The sequence below is a fragment of the Vanellus vanellus genome, assembly GCF_965231255.1.
Source record: "Vanellus vanellus genome assembly, chromosome: 22".
NCBI classification, from domain to species: Eukaryota; Metazoa; Chordata; class Aves; order Charadriiformes; family Charadriidae; genus Vanellus; species Vanellus vanellus.
In genome coordinates this window covers 462,790-482,586 of record NC_138927.1, presented here as the reverse complement: position 1 = coordinate 482,586, position 19,797 = coordinate 462,790, and the positions used below count along the sequence as shown (strand labels likewise).

General features: G+C 43.7%; 1 long non-coding RNA gene across 1 annotated transcript; it reads left to right on the top strand.

Annotated features, from left to right (window-relative positions):
* The first annotated feature begins 10,756 nt into the window (after positions 1 to 10,756).
* Positions 10,757 to 12,896, top strand: LOC309680449. The gene is made up of 3 exons (XR_014269943.1): positions 10,757 to 11,477; positions 12,156 to 12,203; positions 12,312 to 12,896. It is a non-coding gene; the product is annotated as an uncharacterized lncRNA (long non-coding RNA).
* The last annotated feature ends 6,901 nt before the right edge of the window (positions 12,897 to 19,797 follow it).

Sequence of the window (19,797 nt, the reverse complement as noted above, 5' to 3'; positions counted from 1 at the left end):
ACCTTAGGATTCCAAGTCATGTTCAAGAGGGTCAAAACTGGAATAGTATACATCATGAAAGGATTCTTAGATAATGTGAGCACTATCACACTTACACCAGATAGTGGAGCAGTAAGCTCATAAGTACGCACTGTCATGCACACTCCATCATGCTTACCCCAGAAAGTTGAGCAGCCGCCTTTATTCACCTTCTGTTTTCCAACAGTTGTGGATTCAACATAAAATTTTTGGTGGACACAACAGTAGACGACTCTTAATCATAAGCATTTCTGTCAAAGACTTGTTTTTTCTGCCCTGCCCATATTCTTTCAGATATTATTTAGGGGTTTACTATGAAAATCCTACTGGTTAATAGCTAGTCAGTCTTTATGCCATACAGTTTGTGTCAGATTTCTGTAGCTTTGTTTTTTTGAATTGCTGTACCTTGACAGGATGGTAATGTATTGCATCTAAGAAAGGAGTCTGTAGGCTTTTTGGCAGCGTGTTGCAGAGCTGAATCCATGGATCAGAGGAAAAAATAAACTTCGGGTTGAAGAGGGAGTTCTTAGCAGTGTTTCACAGTGAACTTGCATGCTAACAAAATTTCCCAGCTGCTTCTGATTCGGGTTCAAAGCAGCATTTGACCATCAGTGCTGTTACCCCTTGTTAAGATGAAGTGTACTCATCGCTTGCAGTTTTTGCTACTCTGATACTTTACAAACTGATTGATACTAGCAGAGACACTGAATTTAAAGTTCCTGAGAAATGAGGATGCTTAAAGCCTTAATTTCTAGTATTTCTAGCTTCTCTTCTACCCTCTCTTTACTGTCCCATCTTGGATTGGATGTATACCTCTGCTTGTCTGTTTTTTCAGAGAGAGAGGAAAAAAGTGTTACCTGCAGTATCTTGGATCTGTAGAGCCAGCAAGCTGCAGATTCAAAGTTCAGTTGCAAGGTTTGAAGTTTTTTTGAATGGACCATGCTGTTTTTTTAAATGAGTTTTTGATATGATATGTAAAGGTCAAAATACTGCAGGATTCTTTTCTTTAGATTTCTTTGATATTCTTACCTTATCTGCATCAAGTCTGAGATTGAGTTACTAATTTTTTCAGCATTTCTAGATGACACGTGTTTCACAGGAATGTAGACACACTTACTGGCTAATTTTGTATTTCATTTGCCCATTTTATGCATGATACTCCTCATGTCTGCAAAGCGCTAAAACATACATTTTCTTTAACATTCCTTGTAAACATTAAATATTTCACAACATGTTTCCTCCTGTGTCATTTCTCTAATAGCGGTCCATAGAAAATAAATGTGCTTTTTTTTCCTCCCCTCTTATTTGTTGCTTGACTGAGTCTTGGTTGTACAGTTTTTAGCCTTTTCTCTCATGTCAAATAGAGGTCTTCAACAGCGTGCCTTACGAGGGTTCAAAAAGGTGTGCAGTGCAGCATGTGAAAGGTGAATTTTACTGGGCCAAAGTGGGATACGTGCAGTGAAGACTGCATCTTCCAGACTGCAAGAGGCTGTTCAGATGTGAGAGGCAGTTCCACAAATGTAGGTCTTTTTCTTTGGGAATAGCTTCAAAAATCCTTTTAGCAACTGAGCTGGCGTTTAAAATAGAAGCAGCTAAAGAATGTCAGATGTGTCTTGCTCTCTCAGTAGAAGTTGCTGAAATGAGATATAAACGTGCAAGTACTTGAGTGGCTCAAAGTGATTTTTTTTCTAGTATATTACAAGGTCTGTGTAGTGTGGGAATGGCAGTGTCTTTATACACAGGGAAGAAAAACAGTGTGGTTGTCCAGCTCTCAGTTGCTTTGATTAGCTCCACCACTCCCTCAACCAAGAAATAGTAATAATGGATTTTTAAATTAAATGGGAATTTAAGACATAAATCAAAAATCTGTGCCCTTCTTTTGTAGCACAAAGTTTAGAGTCCAATTCCATGGTGGGAATCACCATTCTTCTCAGAGGCAGTATGTACTCCTTTAACTTTACTAATTTTCACTTGAACATTTTGCATTAATTCAGTGTTTTCTGTTCTTTAATTATATAAAAGCCATAAATTTGAGTGCTTTGGGATTGAGGAAAGATAACCTAGCTTTCCATGAAGACTTGTCCTGCAAGGTAGAGATTTTTTACAGACTCGGGAAAAATTGATTATTTTTTGGTAGGCTTGTCTTGTTTGAACTGGCAAGTATAACCGAAAGCACGGGTCTGCAGATGTGATCTTTTGAGCATAAAGATTGTCTACTGAGTTGAGCTTCTTTCAGTGCTGTTTGTATGAGAGAGAAGAGTTGAGGTTTCTACTCAGTACTTCTACAGAAAGACTAGCTTTTAGAAAACAGGGGAAAGAGGAAAGTTGTACATTAGACCAGTATAACCAGTCATCTCTGCTAACGGAGTTTATTCTTTCTTCTGAAGGTCTTCTTGCAGTGAAGGCTGTAGTTTGTCTCAGAGATATGTGACTTGTTTGAGCTGGATGGAAAAAATACTTTGCGTTCGAGTGCACACAGGTCCTCCTCATGACCAAACCCGAGTTCACTCGTTTCTCATCAGCAGTAGAAGACTCTTCCCATTACTTTAGGAAGTGGCAGCAATCCTTAAATATACAAAATAATGAGAGTAGTGTCCAGCCCTTCTGCCTTATTGTCCATAGACTCCAGCTCCATAGTGTGGGGAGCCTCAAAGTGCGTACGGTGTGCTCCAGAGGACGTGGGTGGGGAGTTCTAGGAGACCTCTAGACCTCTAGTGGAGGAGGACAGTGATAGTCACCTTGGGGATCCTACCGCTCTTGTTGTGATGCTTTCTTCTTCCTGCTGCACTGCTGTCTGGCGTGAACTGCACTTCGAGTAACTCGCAAGAAACTTTCAGTTCCTGAGTAAACCCTTCCCAAATCAGCCAAGGTAGGCATATGGTTCGTTCAAGCATATGCCACGCCTGTTTGTGTTGTGTTTTGATGCTGTCACTGGAAGGGACCATTATGAAAGCGGCATGCATCGAACCATGCAATGTATAGAGTCTTTAAGGACCCCTGTCTATTAGTATACAGACACAACAGTAGTTTCCAACATGAGTAAAACTGTGCTTCACATGAATATTCCTAACACCGTATGTATGTGGTGATTAATCAGTATTGAGTGATACAGCTCGGAGAACTGCCCATTTGGTGTATCCAGTGTACCAGGAAAAGAAATCGGAGATAGTGTGCCTACAAAGGTGTAAAGTACAAGAACAGGCTTACTAAAGGTGATAAAAGGACCATATTTTCCTAATATCCTTCGTTTGGTACAATATATCAATAATGGGTCGTTCCGTCTAGTCATACAAGTCCTTCCTTCCTGCTGGTCAGACTGGGGAGATTCATCCAGAATTGGTGTAGTTGGAGATATGTTTATCTGAAGAAATTTCGACAGTCAAGTATTGGAGTTTTTACTAAGTTTAGAAAACGGTCCTGTTTTTCACTTTTTCCTTTATTTTCTCATCCAGAGCTCCTCATTTGACCAGCGGTCAGAGTGAGAAGGAAGTTCTTCCAACCAGTGAATCCCCTCATCTCATATAGATCAGTATCTAATGATGCGGTTTTACAGATGTTAGAGTTTGTCAGTGCAAGAAGCAGTCCTTTCTAATGCAGGTATTTCTTCTGCTAGTGTTGTAGTCTGCATTGGGGAACTCATCTAAGATAACAGTAACACTTTTATTTTCTGGTTTGGCTTCAGTGCAGGTTTTGTGTAGGGTTGAGTGTGACAGCTGCGGAAGGGGCAGGATACTGCTTTTGGTGTACATCCCTAGAACTGTGATCACAGGTACATGCTGTAGGAGAATGACTCATACAACCTATTTCATCTCACTAACTGTAAAGGATTAAGCGTGGTGGATCCCATCAATTACCATGTGACTTTCTGAATGGGAAATACTTCTGTTAATCTGATTTTACAAACTGGGAGCGTCTCGGTTACATCTCCTCGATGTTGCGTGTGGCCCATCCCTGGAAACATTCACGGTCAGGCTGGACGGGGCTCTGAGCAACCTGATGTAGTTGAAGATGTCCCTGCCCATGGCAGGGGGGGTGGACTAGATGGCCTTTAAAGGTCTCTTCCAACCCAGACTATTCTAGGATTCTGTGTTTTTGCGTTAGGCAGGCAGGCGTTCCATACCGGAATGAATATTTAAGTCAAGGAAGCCATAAAGAAGTTGCCAGGAGTTGAGTAGGAAGGCCAACACGGTGAAATAGCTGCAATGATTTCAGGTGTCCAGGTTAGGAAAAAATGAGTGATAGAGTGGGATACATATCCAGCAGAGAGTGGCTGCAGGTTCTGCCAGCTGAAGGCAGGGAGTAAAGCAAGTGATACAGATCTGTGTGGGTGAGTGGGGGAATTCCACCCAAAGACTGGAAAGGTGTCAAGATGTGGCATCTCTTGTGCGTTACAGGATCTTTCTGAAGGACTGTGTTCTGTCTAATTCTGCAATGAAATCAGCTGGTAGTCGCCACGCTGGAGGATCTTGCTGTTTGACTTGAATCTCCCTACATTGAATCTGAAGAACACGTTTGGACTGTGTGCTCCTGGAATGAGTCATCTTGCTTTCCCAACAGTGTGCCCATCACAAAAAGAGTAGACCTTATTATTTTGAGATGAGTAAGTCAGGCAAGTAAAGTCATGTTAGATTTTTGAATCAAAAACGCACATGAAGTCTCTGAAAATCGTGGATTGCAGTAAAAGTTTCCGAAAGAATTCTGTGTGGGCAATCGGAGGACCACATGCAGTAACATCAAAGTTGCATTAAAAGAAATCTGATGCCATCAGATGATGTAGTCTCGGTCTTCTGTGTTTTTAGGTCTTAGATTTTTCTAAATATGATAACTGGGGACAAAGTAGCAGCAGTATTTGGGTAGAGAGAAGAAAACCTGACAAAGTTGGTTGATTTTTAAGAAAGTAACATCTGCTCTTTTTTTTTTTTTTTTTTTTTTCTCTTCTCTAAGACGATGCTTGCAGCGGACTGTATCTTTCCATTTTAATCTCTTCCTCTGCAGTTCGATTAGTCCCACTAGGAGAAGGGCTGCCTTTCTGAGTAAGGATACAGGGTAAACTACTTTACAAGTGTCTGGTAAAAATCATGACAGCGATGGAACAGATTTTGCCTGGTATGAAATCTGGACTTTCAAAAGTATCAAGTTGCTTGTAGGCTTGGTAACCAGCAGATGAGTAGCAAGTAATAACACTAAATTTTATATATATTTATATATATGTATATACACACACTGTCTTCTATCGCTGTATATGTTTCAGGTTGAGGTCCTGCAAGCTTAAAATGCAAAGGAGTTGTGTGTTTCACATCTCTTTAACCAGCATGTATTTCTTACAAAGCTTCTGATAATGAGTAAATTAATGCCGGAGAGATCACAAGGATGTTTCATGTAACTTTTTTTCTATATAAAAATGCATATCTTTCAGATACTGAGCTGGATCTGGCCACAGAGACTGAGCTGTGCTCGTGATGTAACAGGAATATGAGGCTACAAAATTCACATTGATTCTCTATTGGCAGTTACTGTGTTGGTAGGTGAAAATTAGATGACGATGCCTGAATCTATGAATTCCCCGTGCACTGAGGGACTGCAGTACATAAATATGCAAGAGGACCTCCAGGAGGAAGCGTGGGAATGGTAAAGCCACACTGATCTCAAGCAAAGACAGACTTCTTTTTGATGCCCAGAGCCTTTGCTTGTGTTAGCGGTAAACTCTTCTCTGTTCCAAACTGAGACCACAAAATCTTTTGCGAGAAGAAAACCGCAATCAGACTTTAATACCAAAGACTGGGAATGATTGTGGTTACTTGGAGAGATAGGATTGCTTGATGAAAATTGAGATGTAATGTGTGATTAAACATACATTTCCTTGTTACGCTCATGGTTCAATCCTGTCGTCATAACAGTTCAGCAAGTACAGGTGTGTCACTGCTGTCTGGAAGATGATGTCTGATGGCAGAATGAAAGGAGAAGTTAAAAGCCTATGCCTGTGTAAAATTATATATATATTTTTTTTTTGGTCAATTGGTTGTGTAAACAAAATAAAATATTTTAGAAATGATAGTTGATTGAACAGCAATCAGAAATTAGGCTCTAAACAAGTTAAAACTCATATTTTTATTTGGTATCTTCACTGTATGAGTCCCTTTTATCTACTAATAGTGTTTTAGCTTCCATTCTCTTCTTGTCTCTCATAATCCCCGAAGAATATTCACGATGCTGTATGAATTGAGCTGGCTGGTAAGTTACCTGTCTTTATACCTCTGGAGAAGTTTGATTGCAGGCTTTTCTGAAAATATTTCACTCCTCACACTTCATTTATGCCCAGTCTGGTGTTACAGCCTCTGCGGTCATACCAGTATATTAAAGTTGTGTCACAGTATCAAGTGATCTGGGATATGCTTTTAAATTTGTTAAAAAAACAAAACAAAAACAAAAAAAAAACCAAAAAACCACCAAACAAAAAAAAAAAACTTGCAAAGTAAACGTTCACCTGTGGGTGACTCCCAGCCCGTGGCACTGCTGTGGCTCATGGCCAGCAGGGAAGAGCTGCCTTTGCCTTCTACCTGATGCGTAAATGGTGGGGAAAGGAACACTAGAACACAAATATTGATTGCATCGGGGTTTCTTGTGCTGGCTACCGTGTTCTTAAACTTGTTAGAATGATGCCTGGTGTAATCCAGCTATACTTCACTACTTAAATCAAGCTTAATTTTAGCCCAGGGCTTTCTGAATTGAAATGGCTCAGGCAAACCTTTGTTTTAAAATATTTATAATTGCTTCTTATAGTTGTGCACGCAAATTTCAGTTGTGTCCTGATTTAAGAAATTCTAGTGTTCCAGTAGATGGCTCTTCAGTGTCCCTTTTGGAACCCGTGTTGGGGAGGGTGGGAAGAGAAAAAGTAACTGACAGAGAAATGGGACAGAAGATGATAGGACTCTAGTTTCTTTTCAATATTTATTGTTGTATTTTTTCAATATTTCTCCATTTCTAGGTGTTTTCTAGGTTTCCTGGACTTAGGCTCTGTCCCTCTCAACCTCCTACGGTTCATCGTGCACTCCAGTCAGCACTCTGTCAGAAGGCTTGACTCGTATTTACCTTACAGTTTAGAACGGATTCTCCTTGCAAACATTAAAAAAAAAAAAAAAAAAGGAACGGAATGATACTTCCTTTTTTCCTGGGTTTCTATACTTCTAAATTGAAGTATTTAGGAAGCTGGATCTTACTTAGCTTTTAGTGCAGGTGAAATCGAGAAGTAGTTGTGTAACTGCCCATTATATTTGCCTGAAAACGTCTTTTTGGGTGTCACCTGCATGATCTCGGTGCCTTCTGAGACACCAGGTGCTTTGCAAGGCTCCCGTGGAATATGTGTGAGGCTTAGCAATGCGACGTGACAAGAAGGGCAGAGCAGGGTGAAAACCCATTGCATCCTCAGAAATGGAGTTCAGTGCCTGCTTTTTTTAGTATGTTATTGGGGTTGAGAGAAGAAGAATTGAAAAGAATAGTTCTGGTATTTTGCTTGTTGATCATCTTGTGAAGAACTGCACAGCACTGCATCTTCTGGATCGAGAAGGGCAGACCTTTGGGAGCTGAAGACTGGTAAGACATTGGTGCAACTTTTCTTAGCTGCCCGCAGCGCTCCTTGCAGCGTTAAAAGTTTTGCTTTTCTAGCTTGTTTTTCCTTCTGACTTTTTGCCAGTATTACAGATGGGAGGTATTAACATGTCATAAAAACAACAACCACCAACCCCCCCAATACCTGGAATTTTTGGGGAGATGGAATTTCTTCAATATAACTGTTACTGTGGATGCCATAGGGAGCTGGGGCAGCGATCCCTGAGGTCGTCTGCATGGAGCCATGCAACTCCTTCTGAACTGAGGTGGCTGTGCTGGATTATCACATTTCAGGTCAGATGGAGCGGTTTTACGTCAGGATGTTCACAATAGTGTCCAAGCTGTTTGCAGAGTGGATGTAACTTTGGAAGCAACATGGTCATACTCATCTTGTGCTTGATTGCAGAAGCCTGGACCTGAGGTGGCTCGACCTCTGCCTGCAGCTTCTCCTGCTTTGTTCATGTGTCAGGCCCCGTACATGTGCGTCATTTCCAGTTTCTCTCAAGTACCTGGTGAGAGGGAAGTTCCTGATATTGCCCAAAACCAACCAACCAACCAAAAAAGTAGCTTTCTTTGCAGCTTTTCAGCTCTCGATATGTTTTGCCGCAGAGGTCCATGCTTCTCTCTTTGTGCGTCCTCTTAGCGTGTGACCCTTTCCCCTGTGGGCTATGAACCTTTCCCCTGTGGGCTATGAACCTTTCCCCTGTGGGCTATGAACCTTTCCCCTTTTTATGACTTCTCAGAACTTCGTCTTCCAGCCTCCTGCCCATCTTATGTTTACCATAAGTAAAATCTTTTCAGTCCTCTTGTTCCCTTTGGTGGGTTTTTGTCCATGGATACTCGCAGAACCTCCCGAGGTGTGGTGGCAGTAGGTGATGTTTGAGGTGATGCTGCTTTGTTGGCTCTAAATACTGTCCCATTCTGTTGAGGTCTTCCCAGCTCAGCAGTGCTGAGTGCCAACTCAGAAGAATTTCCATCTTCCAGAACAGTACAAACGGTAACAGAAAGGATTAAATCAAGCCTTTATTGGCTCTGGGGTTTTGCTCTATTGTCTGGGTCCTAGGTATGGTAGGACTTCTTGATGCAAGTTATGCTTCTTGTGACCAGAGTTTAGTTAGGTCCAGAGTTCATTTTGGTTTGAGTGAGGTTTAGAGCTTTATATCTTCACACTGTTGGCAGAAACCCATCAACAGGTGTTGTTTCTTGGAACAGTTACTTTGTTGGTCAGATCCATTTTAGGCAAGCATTTTTCTTCTAGATCCCTTGATCTCAGGTCTCTGGCCTGTGCTGGATTGTCAGCCTGGCTTTACATACGTCTCTTGATCTCTTCAGGGTTCAAGAAATGAAGATTTCTTTGGTTTCATTCCTTTTTTAGGGAAATAGCATGTTGTGGTCATAGCTGTCAGGTAGCTCTTGAATCTTAAAATTCGTAGTTTCTCCAAAACGAAAATGTTCTGTGTTTGCTGCTTTTGGCCATTAGGCTTAGAAGGTGCTCTCAGGGGAGTGTGGTAGTGTGCTGCCTCCTGTGAAAGTGCCTGGTTGATGATACCTTGACGGGTACCATCCCTTCAGCTCGCGTAGGCAACAAGAAATCGTGCAGGCTGATTGTCATTCATGCGAGCACATCAGACTCGTTTAGGATTTTAAATCCTTGCCTATTCCTAGTGGATTTGTCTTTAAAAAAAAAGAGTAAGTAAATGCCAGATAATGTCGCCGCTGCACAACTTTATGAAATGCCCGTGTAGACATTTTTATTTCATCGGCAGGATATTCGGGTTATTCTGTCTTCGACTGAACAGTTTCTCTTTTCTTAATGGGCAGTTTGGAAAAAAAAAATAATGATCTGTTCCAGAGTGGCTGGGATTTCTTTTTCTGGTGCATGCTTAGAAGAAGCTTCCAACATACGGTAGGTGAAATGGAGTTAAAAAGAAGAAGGCCTTACCACTGAAGTCGAGGAACGTGGATGTTTATTACTTATCCTGGCCCAAGCCTCAGACAAACTGGTACTCAAAGACTAAAGCGTAAAAAGTAGCTTAAATCGGCTCTGGCAGTACGTCACGTTTCTTTTAGTGAGCTGAAGCAGTAACTCAGGTGACCGTCGCCTGCCTTCTCGCTTCCAGATGGAGTCCAAAGTTTTAGTTTGTAGACAGTTGTACGGATGCAAAGAGTTACAGCTTATTTTGAAAAACTGATCAGGATCTTCCTACATATACCTCAGAAATTCAGGGTATGCGATGGTACGTAAAACAGATGACTTGCTTCGTTTCACTTACCTTTGGCTTTGTGCGCCCGGAGAGGCGGGAGGGTAATATCACACCTTCTCGGTCTAATTGCAGTTTCTTTAAACTGCATGCGTATGTGACAGTTGATTAGCTATTTGCATATTAGTATTACTAGCTAGCAATCTCAATGAAATTCTTCACCACATGAATGAAGAGGGCAGCAGAGCCTTTCCCGAGATTGTGAAGTCTGTTTTATTCACGCTATTTGTAATAGAGAGAGATCTTGTTTGCTGCTTTTGGGTCTGCTAGTTGCCAGCTTCCTCTTTTCCTTGGCGTAGGGTTAGAGGATGTACGCTCGGTTATAATAACTTTCTCCTGTTTGAAATGTAATTATTTCTACTCTCGTCCGTTTTCAGATGAAGAAGGATAGACACCGTGACGGGCGCTAAAGCACGGACTTGCAGCGTGAACTCTGCTGGCGGGTACTCGTATCTAGTGCCGCTGGTCTGAGGTATCCGGGGAAGGCTTAGGTGCCGTGTGTCTCTTGGCCGTGTTTTTCTCTGTTCTCAGTGGATGAATTTCAGTGCTGACAGAAATGTTTGTCTTTATTTGTAGCGTATCCAAGAGCTGTGCTGCGACAGAGAAGGTAAGTCTGGAGGGGGGGGGTGGGTTGACAACCAAGCCCTCAAGAGTTAATCTGTTCTGTTTTTTTCTCATGAAATCCTTAAAGTTTTACGGACAGAAGTTGGATTGATCAGATGGCTGCTGAAACTGTAACGTAATGCCAAGAAACAGGGTGTGTTTTGAGCATTGGGGAGGGAGGAGAAGAGATCAGTTTGAGAATTAGATCTTTAACCCTTCCTAATGTGTGTGTTTTTTTTGGTTTTTTTTTTTTTTTTTTTGTCCTTTGAGATACAGATGCAAAGTCACCAGTCTGGTCAGTGAGGTATTTTTTCTGTTGGTGTTCCTGATTGAGAATTAGTGTCTGTTTAGTGCTTGTTGCTAGAAACTATTGAGCTGCTTGTGCTGGTTCATTTCTCTGCTGTGAGCTCAGCTCTCTGATGGGGGACTGCTGGTTGCTGTTAGCTGTGCTTTAAAGATAAGAATTCCTGTTTTCAGTCAAGTTGAGGTTTTGTTTATTCTGAAGCCGAATGAAAGCATTGGCTAATATATACCTTGATTCTCTGATTTGAGTTATAAAGAACTTGCCTGTGAATCTTGTTTTGACAACTAATTAAGTCTCTGAATTTCTTCCTTAGGTAACCAAACAGTCTCAGATATGTTTTTCCAGGTAGAGCCATGTGTAGAAAACGAGGTTTTATTATTTATAGGGAAAAACATAGTATATCTACCTAGATTACATCTACATCTATCTAGATTACCTTGAATTCAAGTAGATAACTAAAGGAAATTTTAGGAGATACAGTATCTTAATGCCACTATTTGGATGAATGATGTAGAAATTCTTGAATATGAGTCTTTTTTTAACTGTCGTTAAACGGATGTGTACAATCTATACTTCTGCAGTAAATATAAAACATACCACGGATTAGCTGTCTCCTAGAAGAACCCCAGCATCTGCCTGTCGTGGCAAGTGATCCAAGCAGTGACTTACCGCGTTAGCGGTTCCAGGTGGGTGTGTTACGTGTATTTGCAGTCTTCTCTCTTGTTTTATGCAGTGTACTAGAAACTGCACGTGCCCTGTATAATTTGTTTCCTACCCGGTCCTCTTGTAATGTCCAGTTTTTCTAATAAACATCTTTTGAAGTCATTGCTTTGTGGCTGTTTTCCAAGGGTCTGAGTGTTCTCATGTGTTGCTTGTCCTCAGTGACGTATTCTCATCGTGCAGGGAAAAGGAGAGAGAAACTCATAATCGCTTCCTTTGGGCGGGAACTTTATTTTAAGCTGCCAGGTCAAAATTCAAGACCTTTTCTAATAGTTTCTCTGTTTTGAGTACTTTCTTGGAGTGTCCTGGTGCTTCAGATCAGACAGAAAACCATTTTAAGCAAACTTGAAGAAAGTTCTCATGAAGCAAAATTAATTCTGAATGTTTGTTTACAAAATGGCGATGACATGAATTGGAAGCTGTGACCTTGTGATTTTATTCCTGTGAAGTGCCACATCCTGCGGGAAATTTCAGCCATATGAAGTTGAAGAGTTACCACGCACTTACGTGAATACCAAGGGTTTGGTTTCATCCTGGCTCGTTAGTTTTTGTTTCAAAGGAGAACTGAGCAGAATGCACCCAGTGGCCTTTAATGTGCTGTACCTCACTGTGTTTGCAATATTCCTCTCTTTGATTGTTTCCAGGTAGTAGGGGGAAGGTGCTGTGCGCCCACGTAGATATGTTTTCAAGAGGTGAGAATTTGTGCGTGTGCATGTGTGTATTTACTTAAAAATCCCTTTCTTCTATAAAAGTATCCTGGTATGTCATGTAGTTCAGTTTGGCTTTGGTTTTCCTTTCAGCTGTGCAGACATTACCAGAATCACTCAGAAAGATGCTTCCCCCCCCCCATGCTTAATCCTTTTTACACGCGGTGTTGTGCTGGTCTTGCTGAGCAGCAGGAATGAGTGCTTCCTGAAAATGACGACTGCAGAAGTGTAAATTCAGGAGCTGGCATGAGATTATTTTGGAGACTTGCCAAGTAAACAGGATTAGAGTTAATTCTGTAACAAACATGTTTGGCAAAATTAAAAAAACAACAAACAAAAACCAAAACAAAACCAAACAAACCCCAAAGCTTTGAAGTTTGACTCGGCTCTAACCCTCTTCAAAGACACAAAACCACCTCGAATACCTCGATTTGGCCATTGCGGCGTTAGTGCTGTCTGTGCAGTCCTCTAAACGCAGCTCTGGTTTTGTAACTGGTGTGGTGTGCTGGCAGGCAGCTCGCTCCCTGGGAAGAGGATGGTGTGATGTTGTATTCAGTCAAAATTCAGTGAATGTCTCCTATTACAGAAAAATTTTAGTTTAAATCTTGTAGGTTTGCCATCCTGTGAATAATACTGCTTTCCTGGGGCGAGAGGGGAAACAGTTTTCAACCAGGACTGGCCTGGAGGAATCATTAGCTGCTTGTGGATGAGGAGCTCTTTGAATCCACCAGAACACGAATAAACATATTTTATGTTTGTGTGTGTTTGTGTGAATTCCTGCCCTTTGTAAAGGGACTTGTGAAGCGGAAACAAATCTCGTGTGTAGGTTGTGTTCTGGGGAAGGGAGAGGGCTGAGAGGATGCTTTCAGTGTGCTCACCCGCCGGTGGTTCTCTTGGCTGAAGGACGACAGTGATGTTGCAGTAGACCATAAACTAGTTGGGAACAGTTCTTGTCCTTGCAGACCTTGGGCTGATGGAGTTACTTCGATTTCTGCTGCACTCTGAGGAACGAAATGGTAAAGTGAGTAGTCAGATGGGACGTGACACTGTAAGAATAAGGATTGCTGAGATACTGCAAGGAGAACATTGCCCTCTTCAGAGCTGTTGTTCCTCACACGTGGAACAATCACGTGGGATTTACCAGTTCATTACCACTGCACCATTAAAACTGAAGACACATGTTGAAATACATCTGGCAGTTTTGCCTTGCTTTTCTTCAGCTTAGCATGCGTGTGTAGCTGGGTAAACCTAGCTCAGCATATCCAGGCTGTGATCCTCACGTGCTCTGGGACACTCGCGTTTAACCTCTGTCCCTCTGCAGTTTGTATAAGCCAAATACTGAAATTACTTTTTTTTTTTTTTTTTAATCAGGCAAACGGCATGGTATATTTAAAGGGCCTTAAGGTAGGAAGTAATCTTTTTTTGGGAACTTGCTCCCAGTGTGCAAATCACTTTGAAAGTGATAACAACCAGTCATACTGGAGTAACTATTTGTTAAACTTCATATAGGGAAGGTACGTATGGTGCGACCCACCCCACTCCTTTATGTGGTACTGGACAGGCTTTAAAAGGTGTATGGTCTCGATATTTCTTTTTTTTCCCCCTGACAATTCAACTTTTGGGCGTAGCCAAAATTCTTCATGCTGTGCAGCTCTCCCATTTTAAAAATTGACACATTTGGATCTCCTATTTCTTGAAACTCTTTACAGGGCCTTTTATTTCCACCTGCTGGTTTTCAAATTAAAATTTGGATTTTTTTTTTCACATTTGCCTACCTGAAATGCACATAGGTGAGGGCAGATGCAGTAGAGAGATGCTTACGGAAACACTGGCTAGCTGGTCCCTTTCCAGAAACATTCATTGACAATGTAAAGGTCAAATCATTCTTTTTATAAATTTTAACGGAGAAACCCCACAAAGGCCAATATTTGAATTTTCTCTTCAGAAGGAAAGCCGAAAAATTTGACAATACACTAAACTGTGAAAAATAGCATGGAAAATCTCACCGGTGTAAGCTGACGGGGCGCACGCAGCCTGATTGCCAGGGTTCATAATGGGGACAGGGCAGCGGTGCGGAGCTGTGACCTCCCTCTTGCGCCACTGTCACTCCAGAAACAACTGTTCCCGCTCAAACTAGCGGCAGCCTTGAGGATAATATCTGCGATTTTTGTGTTCCTGGACCTGCCCTTCATCTAGGAGGGGCTTTGCAATGGAATTGGACAATTCTTCAGTATAAATTCGTCAGGCCCTGCCGTCCGGCTCGCTGGGAGGTGTTAATGGTGATTTTTTTGGGATGGTTGTGGAAGCTGGGCTTGGGGAGCAATCTCTTATAAGGATCAGTAAAATAGAGCTTGTTGCTGGACCACTACGGCCCCATGGTGTTGGGGGGGGGCTAGTGCAAGGTTAAATGCCATGGATGGCTTGGGGGAACCTGAACCACCTGGAATGATGTAAAAACGTTAAACTAAAGGAAATGTTTTGTTTTCCTGTTGATAGTGCAATGAATCAGTTGTGACCTGATGATCCTGTTTAAATGTATACCCTCTGATCACTCCCAGTGTTTTAGAAAGTCGCGCTTGGTTTCTGCTTTGGACCTCAGTGTTTCCACTTCTTGATGTCTGGTGCTTCTTCCTGTATTTTCTCTCTATGCAGCGTCTTTTCGCCTTGAAATTCTTTCCTGAGCCAAATAAATGGATTTCCTACAGAGTCTCGCAAAAAAAAAAAAAAAATCTCTGAATATATCCTCCCCAGAGCTACAAAACACTTCGGATTTTAGCTGCAGCTGCCCTCTGCCTGTCTCTGAGGGACTGTGTCCGAAGATGCGGAATTACGGCTGCGAGAGGGCTGGGAGATGCCCAGAGACCGGCAGGTTTCTTCCCCGGGACCTGGTGTGGGGAGGGTGGATGCAGCACAGGAGCTCCGGGGCTGCTGTTCCTGGATGAGGAAGGCTTTCTGAGTTTTGGAGGGCGCCTTTTGGGCTGTATATAAGTAAATACTTAAAAGGGCAAAGTCAAGCTAACCTAGGGCACGCTCGTTGATGCGGGGGTGGAAACTGGGTCCTTGTCTCCTCCCCAGGCGTTGACCTGACCTGCTCTGCTCTCGTGTGAAGCACTGCACCACTTATTGCAGGGTGAAAAAGAGTTCCCGGGGAATTGCTTGGGCCGTGCTGCACTGATGACCTTGTGATCGGAACCCACGGAGGGCGCAGTGTCCCTGCGCACCCGCTCAGGGGTGCGGTGCAGTGCAGAGCCGGGTTTCTCTGTGCCCAGTTAAGGCTTTGCATTAATAAGGAAGAAGCATTGGTGGGGCTGTCATGGTTGCATTTGGGCAATGCTGTGCTCCAGTTAAGCCTTTTAATTTTTGCATCTGGTGTGATCAATTAAAGAAAAAACATTCAGAACAGAAATTACGTTCTGTGCTGGAGACGGCAGAGCTTGGCTGTCTTTTCCAAGATGTGTTGTTTTGAGGCACCTGAGTCTGGTGTGTTTTGGATCTGCCTGTCCCATCTGCTGACTGGCAGCGTCCCCAGCAGCACGGCAGAGTAAGGACAGCCTCAGTACCGCAACCAAGAAGCAAGTGCCCTGGCCGGGTGTGAGCAATGAGCGTCAAGCCCTTTGCAAAACCACGGTGCTCATAATCGCCCGCTGGCCTGTAGGGAAATGCGCTGTCAGTACTTAGGCATGCTGCTGATTCTCGACGCGTGGTCGTCTACCAGGAGAGAAGTTAGAGATACCTGTTAACCTGAAACATCCAAGCCCGGGTGTGGGGCGTGATCCAGGGGCAACCACAGAGCTCCTTGAAGGGCGGTTACCAAGATGATGGTGCGGAGCAGGGGAGGTAGTGAGCTTCAGCGCCTGCAAATAGTGTCTTGGGAGTTTCAGATTGGACATGTGCAACATCTTTGTGTGGAGAGCAGTGCAACGGTGGGACTGGCTGGAGAGATTTCCATCCCTACAGTCTTGAGCTTGGGTGGGGGATTGCCCTGCTTGAGACTTGAAGTTGGGTGAGAGAGCTGTGAAGGTACTTTCCAACTGCCAGGAAAAGGCTCTTCTGCAGAGTGGAATGAAAACCTGTTGCCATCTGAAGAAAAATTAACAACTCTTTTTTTTTTTTTTTTTTTTAAATAAGAGGCTTTACTTTGGGTTACACGAGTGATGCTTTTCAGCCAGCCTTCCTGTCTGAAACTTTTGGTCTTGTAGGTCATCGGAAAGTAAATGTGAGAATGATGCAGCTGTGATACCTCTTTTCCAAAGGGGCAAATAAGCAGCAAATAGAATAAGGGATGGCTTTGGAAAAAAAAAAAAAAAAAAAACAAAACAAAACAAAAAAAAAAACCAAACCAAAAACATCTCCAAACCCTATAATCCAAAACTTCACCTCTTAGGTCATAAATAAAGGATGTTGTAATGTCCCTGCCCACAGTGGTTTTGTTTTCTCTGCACCAATGGAAGGGGGGGAAAAAAGAAGATTGAGAAATTCCAGCTAGCACTGTCCAGGCAATGTTCCTGAACTCCAGCATTAGCCATCCCTTCTGCTTGGGGAAAGAGAAATAACAAAATTCTCCTCTTCCCTTTGGCCTCTGCTGCCCCTCTTGGCCCAGGTCGGGGGGACCGATGTGGTCCCCTGGTCAGTTCTTGTAACCTGGTTCTCTGCGTCTCTGCTGGGAAGGCCCAGGAGGGGTTCGATCACTGATAAACTACTCTGAAGCTGTTCCTTAAAATGCAAAGAATGCAATAAAACAAGCCAGTTAGGTCTCTCCTGCCCAGTATTGTGTCTCTAAGAGTTGGCACTTCAGATAATTCAAGTCTCTTAACAGGTACGATGGATGGAGGCGGCTATAAACTTGAGCTGTTGGCTGACGGTCTCCAGTACTCCACACTAAACATAGGGATGCACATGGACGTGCTGTGCTCGATGCTGCAGCAGTAATGGAGTGGAGGCCCAGTGTTTTCATCCTGTCCTGGTTCAGGACAGGAACTTTGCAGATGGCCAAGAGGAACTGGAGAAATAACCTCTCGGAGTGCCCTTGTAGGGAGTTTCAAATCTTGTAGATTGGAGTCCGTTTGTATATTTGAAGCTCGTATATTGAAGAATCAGCTGCTTTGACCTCAAGTGACAGAAAACAGACACTCGGGAGCAGAAGGTGCTGTCCTACACTGGTGTTGCACAAAAGTCCTGCTCAGGGTTTTTGCAACTTGGGAGAGGGAGTGGTAATGCTTATGTAAGGTTAAAAAAACATTATGGCCAAAGGCAATGGAAGACCTGTCCTGCAGCTTCCAGTGCATCCAGTGTCTTGTAGGAGGGGAGAGAGGTTTGAACAGGAGAGCTGGACCACAGGAAGGGGTAATATTTTGGTAATGAAGGCAGCCTGTGCAGGAGGGATGGAGTTCTGCTGGTGCTTAACAAGGTCGTTAGTGAGATTTTTATATTGAGGAATGGAGAAAAAATGTGAGTGAAGTTCTGTATCCCCTCTAAAGGACAGGACTGGGAACGGAAGTAGTCTTGGCAGAAGGATGGGTGATATGTGACCGAGTTTTGTGAGCGTACTGTGGTATGAGAAGGAGAACCAGGCCGAAGGGCTTGGGGGTCTGGGCGGCAAAACCAGTAAACCCGGCTCTCAGCTGGTATACAGGACATGGTGCTGGCCGTAGTTGATCAGCAGTGAGACCCTGGAGCTGGGGCAGGGGATGCGATGAAGACAGCAGCTCGGTGCTTGGGAATGGCTGAAAGACAAGTTGGGTGTTGCGAACTATGGTAAAGGAGCAGAGAGCTGGAATGAAGCTAATTACAGGGCTGAACACCACCCTGTGTAGTGCTGCCTCTTTCTGCCCGTTTCCATCCATCACTTGGCGCTTTGCCCTAAAATTTTTAGCGTTTCAAAGATTGGAACCATTTTCCCCTCTCCACCATTATCTCTGTCTGGAGAAGGGCCTCCGGGCCTGCAGTGTGCAAAGGACGAAAAAGGAGGGGTTCATTAGTATTTTCAGTCTGTAAGAAACGCAGTCCTCTTTTGCTCTTTCCACGCGAGGAGGATATGCTGCTGCAATTTGTTGTCGCTTGCAGCGTGTGATCCTTCCTCATTTTCAAGCTTAGCAGTCAGGGGTTGTACGTGGAAAATGTAGCAAGACAGCAAATTATGTTTTTCACAGAATTTTTTGCTTTTTCTCTCTCAAACAATTTCTGGGTTTGTTGTTGCTGTTTTTCCTAGCTGTGCAACCCAATTGTAGGTAAGAAAATGCTGGATGTAGCTAAATTAGGGAGAAGTGTGGAAATGAGGGAGGATTGCAGGGAGGGAGCTTCAAACTGTGGAAAAGAGATTGAAAACATCTTGTTATGTGTGTTAATTAATTAAACTGTGAATCTAATCAGCTAGAAGGGCTCCCACCGGAGCAGCATGCCAGCTGGGGAGTGCTGCAGTCTGTCCCCGGGGCGGCAGATGAGCGCTGCCCCGCTGCTGGACCGAGCTGCGCAGCTGAGAGACACGCAGGCTGGCTCTGTCCTGCCTGGGAGCCGGTGTGGAGGGACAGAGGCTGCAAGCGAAATGTTGGGAGTTTGCTCCGGAGAGCCCCTCACGCACCTGCACAGGGACTGCGAGCGCTTTCCAAAGCGCTGCTCCAAGACGGCGTTTCTTCCCCTCTGCACAGCCGCTGTGGAAAGCCAAGGGCAGGGGCAGGAGAAGATCCACCAGCTCATCCTCGGCTGGTGCCCACCATGCATGCCCACTGTGTAGTTCACTGGCAGAATCACCACCTCATGTCTATGGGTTGTCTTTAGCTTTTTGCTTTTAGAGGTTGCAGCCACATGGGGGTTGGCCTTACATGATGTCTCCTGAGAAACGACGGGAACAGTGGAGAGAGGGATCAGTATTGGATGTGGGTTGTGGTGTTTCCTTTGGCATCTAAGGTACAGGTGGTACTGGGCAGTGGACACCATGGGAAGAAGAGTTTGGGGTCATTGAGGAATAACCTTTCCATCTTTCTTTGTCCGTTAGAAAGAAGCTAAACTGCGTACAAGCCATTTCTTTTCCCTCTGCGTTGAGTTGAATAGCCCATAGCATCGTGGAGGTGCACGTAGTACCTCCACGTACTCCTCGTAGTACATCGCAGTATGAAGTGCCTTTCCTTCTGTGGGCCTGCGTGGGTCCAGCCCCGTATCATCCTTCCTGTAATTCCTAAAGAGCTTCAAGTTAGCTACAAACCAACCTAGTTCAGTGTTCTTTATTGCACCCCGTGTACAAAGTTCGTTGTTGGAATAACCTCCATGATTAGCTGGAAGCTGATCATTGATAACATCCGGATGCTGGCAGCAGAATAAATGCATGTGCAGAGAGGTGGCTGTGTGCTTGTGCGCATCCATGGTCTGCCAGTCCTGGTTGGAAACCAGAGCACACCTTCTGGTCTTGAACTTCAGTGAACTCCCATTATCCTCTTTGTGAAACCATCCGCATCTGCGTGACGGCTCCTCTACCTGCGTATTGTCTGCTGTGATGATCTGTCTTATTATCTGTCTGGCACGGCTGCCGTAATCGCCTCCCACATTTAAGTTCTTCCGCCCCGCTCCCTCCTACAGCAAAACTTGC